Here is a 7,436-nt window from a genome sequence, read left to right as displayed (position 1 = left end):
TCCCATAGACAAGTCTAAAGGGAGACATTCTAATAGGGGTTTTAAAGGCAGTACGGTATGCCCATAAGGCATCGGTCAATCGGATTGACCAATCCTTACAATCAGGGTTAACCGTTTTCTCCAAAATATGTTTAATCTCCCTATTGGAAATCTCAGCTTGTCCACTTGTCTGTGGATGGTATGGGGTGCTCACCTTATGGGAGATACCGTATTTCTTCATTAAGCTCTTGAATGGTCTATTACAAAAGTGTGAACCCCCATTACTAATGATGGCTCGTTGCGTTCCGAATCGAGAAAGGATGTTTTCTTTTAAGAATTTAATGACCGTGCGATGGTCATTCTTTCGACACGGAATCGCTTCGACCCATTTAGTGACATAATCCACGGCGAGCAAAATATACAGATTCCCAAACGATTGGGGGAATGGTCCCATGAAATCAATGCCCCAGAAATCAAATGCTTCAATGATAAGGATGGGATTCAAAGGCATCATATTTCGACGGGACAATGCTCCCAATTTCTGACAACGCTCATGTTGAGGGTCAAATATTGCATATCAGACCCAGTTGTTACCTGGATTTACAAACATAGTATTGTTTAACGGCCTGATTTAATTATGTTTGTGATGCAGAGTGTATTTACGAGCATGGACTGAAAAAGGATGCTTAAAGCATCGATTTAACGCTCTGATGACACCAAAGCATGGGATGGACCCCAGGAGACTAAGATCGACTGATTTGCATGCCAGAGATCCAAGAAAATCGAGGAATTGAAGTTCAAGTGGCCTGAAAAGTGTCCAGAATGCAAGATCATAGGGTTCCCACCATCTGATCAGTTCGAAACTTCATACGTGGCCTGAGGACCATAAATGAACCGTACACATAAAAATTCAGCTCCTGAATCACTGTGGAAGTGGCCCAACGGACAGATCAGCCCATAGATCAGTGATTTGGGGCCCGCCTGGTGTCTGAAAGTGCTTCAATCTTGGGCTCAACTGTTTAAATGAGCTGACAAAACGGATAGACGGAGCGGATCTCTTAAAAACATCATAATGGACCCCATTGGGGTGTGTGTGTGCATAGTGCATAAGTGCACTGGCCGTGCACAGGAACGAGAAGTCGGTCAAACCGACTTCTGACCGTCTTCTTCTTCCAATTTCAACAAAACGCATAGCGTTTTACGCCGTGCATTGCGTTTCTCAACAGTGGGCCCCACTCGATCTCCAGATGGAAAATCTGGACCATTCATCCTATTCCCAGGGTCCATGTTACCATGGCCTAGGTGGAAAAGATTCGAGATACATCGAAAATCAATTTTCGAGCGTTAAAACGGACGATAGATGGTGGAAGAGAAACATCGGTGGACCACACCAACACTCGACAAAAACCAGTCCTTCCTGACTGGAATTTCGTCACACATCTAATGGACGGCATGGATTTTTCCGTAGACGTCAAAAATGGGCCCCACCAAGAGTCCAGCGGCAATCGTCCGCAGGCTCTACTTTCGCACAGCGAAAGGCCCGGCCGCCGCGGGCCACTTTGCAAGCATGGACAAGATCGGATTCTCTATCTGGACCGTCCAAATTCTGTCCATGGTGGGTCTGATTAAAACCAAGACGACTGAACGTCCTGGATCAAGTTTTGTTGCAGAAAATTTCGTTTCAAACGGAGGTCTTTTGCTCTGCTGCGTAACAGAGAGTCAGTCCTCTAAACTGACTCTTCTCCAGCCAGATACGGGAGGTGGAAGACTCTGCGGAAGGCCTGGTTTTCGCACGCCAACCTCGGCCTATAAGAGGAGGGTGGGGCTTAGCTTTTAAAAAAGAAGGAACGGAGAAGAAAGCTTGGGACAGGGGCATCTACGGCTGGAACGTTGAAAAGAAGGGCTGCACGTCAGGGAGTTTTTGCTGCTGCTGCACATCAGGGAAAGGAAAAGAGAAGAAGGGCTGGCACGTGAAAGAGGCTGTGCGGCTGATTGGAGGAAGGAAGGAAGAAACGTGAAGCAAGGGGTGCTCGGTTCTGGTTCTTTTTCTTCTTCTTTTCCTTTATAATTCTATTTTGTTTTTTTAGACGTAGCCCATATCATGTGTGGCTAAACCTCTTAGCTAGGGCTAAGAGGTGAAGCCTGTAACGAGATGGGAGATACTGTTTCATGCGTTTACGTTAAAATTTCTGAACTGAACTTGGTTTTAAATTGATTATTAAAGGAATATTCTTTTCAGTCTTTAATGGTCTGTTGTGACTGAAATTACAATGGGTTTGCAATGGCTTTGAATATTTCTTTTTCCTTTTTTCTTGTGTTTATGAAGTCAGGAAGCCTTGTTGTTCATCATTGTTCCATGGGCATGGTAGGATGACAGTACCCTTCCTGATCTTCATACATTGTTGATTGGTTGGTAATTAGTTTAATCCTGTTGTCTGGTTTGTCTCCTGGGCATGGTTAGATGATGGAATCCATTCTAATTCATATACCTTTCATCTCTTGAGAAGCAGATCAAGTAAGTTCAGTTTGACTTCCATAATCCTTGATGCAGGCATAAGATCTCCCTGATCTCTACAAGTGGATCCTCTGAATCCCTAGTTTCCTCCCTTTGAATTCTTTAAAGTTTTAGATAATTATTCCACAAATATTTCTTAAATTCTAATTGGATTAGATTTCATCTTAGCCTAGTTCTAGATCTGGTTGGTTTCAGATAACGTACAAGTTTCAGTCCCTGTGGATTCGACCTCGGTCTTACCGAGTTTATTACTACATCACAACCCTATACTTGGGGAGTGAACAGCTCACAAGCTTTGCAAAACTCATGAGTGTCCCTAAACATAGTGGGCCAGTAAAAGCCACACTGCAGAATCTTGGCCGTGGTCTTTTTAGCAGAAAAGTGACCACCACAGATCTGTGAGTGACAGAAGGAGATGACGCTCTGATGCTCATCGTCTGGTACACATCTCCTTAAGATTTGGTTTGGACAATATTTAAATAAATAAGGATCATCCCAGAAAAAGTTGCGCACCTCGGTGAAAAATTTCTTCTTATCTTGCGCAGTCCACTGTGTCGGTATGGCACCTGTAGCAAGATAATTAGCAATATCAGCGAACCAAGGTGAATGGGAGACTCTGAACAGTTGTTCATCAGGGAACATGTCGTTGATATGGGGAGTCTCAAGGGACTCAGAGGTATTAAGGCGAGAAAGGTGATCGGCCACTACGTTCTCTACTCCCTTTTTATCTTTAATTTCCAAATCAAATTCTTGGAGTAGAAGGATCCATCGTATCAAACAGGGCTTAGAATCATTCTTAGAAAGAAGATACTTAAGTGCCGCATGATCTGTGTAGATAATGATCTTGGATCCGATCAAGTAGGACCTAAATTTGTCCAAGGCGAACACTACAGCTAAGAGTTCCTTTTCCGTAGTCGAGTAGTTTACCTGGGCAGAATTTAAAGTTCTACTTGCGTAATGAATGACGTAGGGCCTCTTATCTTTTCTCTGGCCTAGGACCGCCCCAAGAGCATAATCAGAAGCGTCGCACATAAGCTCAAAAGGAAGGCTCCAGTCGGGTGGCTGCATGATAGGTGCAGTGGTTAACGTGCCCTTAAGCTTGGTGAAAGCTTCCTGGCACTGCTCAGTCCACTCGTACGGAGCATCCTTCTAAAGAAGATTACATAAAGGACGAGAGAGAAGACTAAAGTCCTTTATGAATCGCCTGTAAAATCCTGCGTGTCCTAAGAAGGATCGCACATCTCTGATGTTCTTGGGTGGAGGTAGGTTAGAGATAAGATCAATTTTTGCCTTATCTACCTCAATTCCTTTGGACGAGATGATATGCCCAAGGACAATTCCCTTCTGAACCATGAAATGACACTTCTCCCAATTAAGTACCAAGTTCTTTTCTTCACATCTTTTCAGCACATATTTAAGACTTTCCAAGCACTTGCTGAAAGATGGACCGTAAACAGAGAAATCGTCCATGAAGACCTCTAGATATTGCCCCACCATATCAGAAAAGATACTAAGCATACATCGCTGAAAGGTGGCAGGGGCATTACATAGTCCGAATGACATCCTTCGATAAGCAAAGGTGCCGTAGGGACATGTAAATGTGGTCTTTTCCTGGTCTTCAGGGGCTATCTCTATCTGGTTGTAGCCCGAATACCCGTCAAGGAAACTGTAATAGGAATGACCAGCTAACCTTTCAAGGATCTGATCAATGAATGGTAAAGGAAAGTGGTCTTTCCTTGTGACGATATTCAACTTCCTGTAGTCAATGACATTCTCCAACCAGTAGTGACTCTAGTTGGTACGAGTTCATTATTAGCATTGGCTACGATGGTGATTCCGGACTTCTTAGGGACCACTTGAGTTGGGCTACCCATTGACTATCAGATATAGGGTATATGATACCTACGTCCAATAGTTTAAGAACCTCAGCCTTAACCACTTCCTTCATGTTTGGATTTAGTCTACATTGTGGTTGCTGAGCGGTTTTTGCATTATCCTCAAGATATATGCGGTGAGTACAAATCGAGGGATCGATTCCCTTGAGGTCCGCTATCGTCCATCCCAGGGCTCCTTTATGCTCAATGAGAGTAGATATGAGCGTACTCTCCTGTTCTTTCTCCAGGTGGGCAGAGATCACCACCGGGTATGTCTCATCTTGACCTAAATAGGCATATTTCAAATCAGAGGGCAAAGGTTTTAGGTCAAGCTTCGGCGGCTTGAGGTTAGACGGTAGAGGCACTACATCGGTTTGTGGCAATTCTTCAAATTGTGGCCTCCACCGGTTAACTTCAAGTACCGGTGCAGTATCAAGTAAGGCACACGTCTCCCTAATCATGTCATCATCAAAATCATGGGAGTGGGCCAGGCACGTCTCCAGATGGTCGGAGGATAAGGTCAGCGGTGTCGTATCTTCTACGAAAGAGTCAATCATGTTAATGTCGTGGAAATCGTCATCATCCTCTGAGTTGCTGCCATTATTGAAAAAAATGTTTGACTCCAATGTTAAATTTCCAAAATACATAGTCATGATACCATTCCTGCAATTGATAATTGCATTTGACGTGGCAAGGAATGGGCGACCAAGAATGACAGGAATCTGAGTGCTCATGTTATTGATGGGTTCGGTGTCCAGGATGATAAAGTCTACAGGGTAGTAAAATCTATCAACTTAGACCAACACATCCTCAATTATCCCTCTTGGTACACGAACAGAGCGATCAGCAAGTTATAGTGTGGTTAGGGTGGGTTTTAATTCACCCAAACCTAACTGTTTGTATACCGAGTAGGGAATCAGATTGACGCTCGCTCCTAAGTCAAGAAGTGCGTGATCAATTCGATGGTTCCCGATTACACATGATATGGTTGGGCTACCGGGATCCTTAAATTTCTGTGGCACGTCTTGCTTCAGGATGGCACTCACTTTCTCAGTCAAGAAGATTTTCTTTTGAATAATTTTCCATCTTTTGGTCGTGCATAAGTCTTTCAGGAATTTGGCATATGAAGGTATCTGTTTAACGACATCAAGTAGAGGAATGTTGACTTTCACCTGTTTCAACACCTCTAGGATATCCTGAGAGTTAGAGAGAGGTTTTGGTGAAACCAACCATTGGGGGAATGGAGCAACTGGCTTCTCTAGAAGTTTCGGTTCTACTTTTTGTGGGGCATCACTGGATCCATCATTGTTGTCCTCTTCTGGTTCTTGAGGCTTTTCGGGCCTAACCGGAAGAGTTTTATCAATGATCTTCTCATTCCTAAGAGTGGTGATGGATTTAGCATGCCTCATCTAATTTGAAGAGCTGGGATCATTGATCTCGTACTGCGGTTTAGGATTGGGGAGAGGTTGTGCAGGAAGCATCCCCTTTTCTATAACCGTCATACGAGAATCTATCTTTTGCATAAAATCTGTAATTTCCCGCATTGCTTGAGCCAGCTCTTGTATGGGATTTTGATTGAAGAAACCTGGAGGAGTCGCCGTGTGTCCATTCCTCCAACTAAAGTTTGGATGATTTTTCCAGCCAGGATTGTATGTGTTGGAGTTAGGTCCAGTAAAAGGTCTTTGATAGTTGTTTACGGCATTGGCTTGTTCATTCAACACTCCTCGAAAGGCGGGTATTGTAGGACAGTTTTCAGTTGTGTGAATGTTGCAATCACAGATGCCGCAAACAATTTCATTGACCTTATCCTTCTTTCCTTCCATGGCCTCAACTTTCCTTATGAGCATAGTCACTTTACACTTGAGATCATCCTCTTCTTTCAAGAGATATAATCCACCTTTCTCCTTTGATTGAGTCGGCCTAGACGTGGTGTTCGACTTTGGGTAATAGTCCCAAGATTGTGTTTTTTCAGCCAGACTGTCGAGGTAGTCCCATACCTCGTCGACATCTTTATTAATGAACTCTCCACTACACATTGTCTCGACCATTTGGCGCATGGAAGATGTCAGTCCATCATAGAAAAAATTTGTAATGCGCCACGTTTCAAATCCATGTTGTGGGCATGAACTGACCAAATCTTTGAACCTTTCCCAACATTGGAAGAATGTTTCACCTTCCTTTTGGGCAAAGTTCATGATTGCTTTTCTGAGGGTAATCGTTTTATGATGTGGGAAGAATTTTTTTATGAATTCCCTCTGCATGTCGTTCCATGTGCCAATCGATCTAGGACGCAGTGAATGTAACCACGTCTTAGCTTTCTCTTTTAAGGAAAAAGGAAAGAGTTTCAGCTAATTGTATCCTCAGATACATTAGGAAAACATAATGTAGCTATTATCTCATCGAACTCTTTCAAATGTAAATATGGACTTTCAGATTCAAGCCCATGGAATTTGGGAAGGAGTTGGATAACTCCTGGCTTGTTGTCTATTTGTCCTGTGTTTTCAGGAAAAATCATGCATGAGGGCGTACTCACTCTCGACGGTTGTAGATAATCTCGTAAAGTACGAGGCGGGGTGCCTGTTGCACCTCATTTTCATCTTGGGTATCCTCCACCCTAGGTGGAAGTAGAGGAGGATGGTCTTCAGCCATAACTTCAGTTAACTCAGGGGATTTCGAGTGGTGTCTAGTCCTGCGATGGATAGTCAACCCCTCAACCAATCCTCCTTCAGTCAAGAGACGTCGAGTGTTGTCACGGGCCCACTTGGGCATGAAAACACTCGCAGCGCTCAATTAAAAACCTAATCCTAAGAAAGGAAAAAAAAATCTAGAAAGAAAGAGAGAGTTGGAAAGAAATTACCAAATTGGAGTCCTGAGTTAAAACCTGCAAAATAAAACAAGAATAAGTTAGATTCTAAAACAAGAGGAACAATCCTTTAAAATAAAGGTAGTAGTAAACTAATTTCTAAAAGAAAGTGGAAACTTCTAAAATAAATTAGGAAAGTCCTAAACTAGAAAGTAAATTACTAAAAGAGAATTGAAAAATAGAAAGTAGGGAAGGAGCTTACCGA

General features: G+C 43.1%; 1 non-coding gene across 1 annotated transcript; it reads left to right on the top strand.

The window, feature by feature from the left end:
* The first annotated feature begins 6,474 nt into the window (after nucleotides 1–6,474).
* On the top strand, nucleotides 6,475–6,581 carry LOC131223225 (small nucleolar RNA R71). The gene has a single exon (XR_009160346.1). It is a non-coding gene; the product is annotated as a small nucleolar RNA R71 (small nucleolar RNA).
* The last annotated feature ends 855 nt before the right edge of the window (nucleotides 6,582–7,436 follow it).

Source organism: Magnolia sinica, chromosome 1 (assembly GCF_029962835.1).
Source record: "Magnolia sinica isolate HGM2019 chromosome 1, MsV1, whole genome shotgun sequence".
NCBI classification, from domain to species: Eukaryota; Viridiplantae; Streptophyta; class Magnoliopsida; order Magnoliales; family Magnoliaceae; genus Magnolia; species Magnolia sinica.
This window is presented reverse-complemented; position numbering and strand designations above follow the sequence as displayed.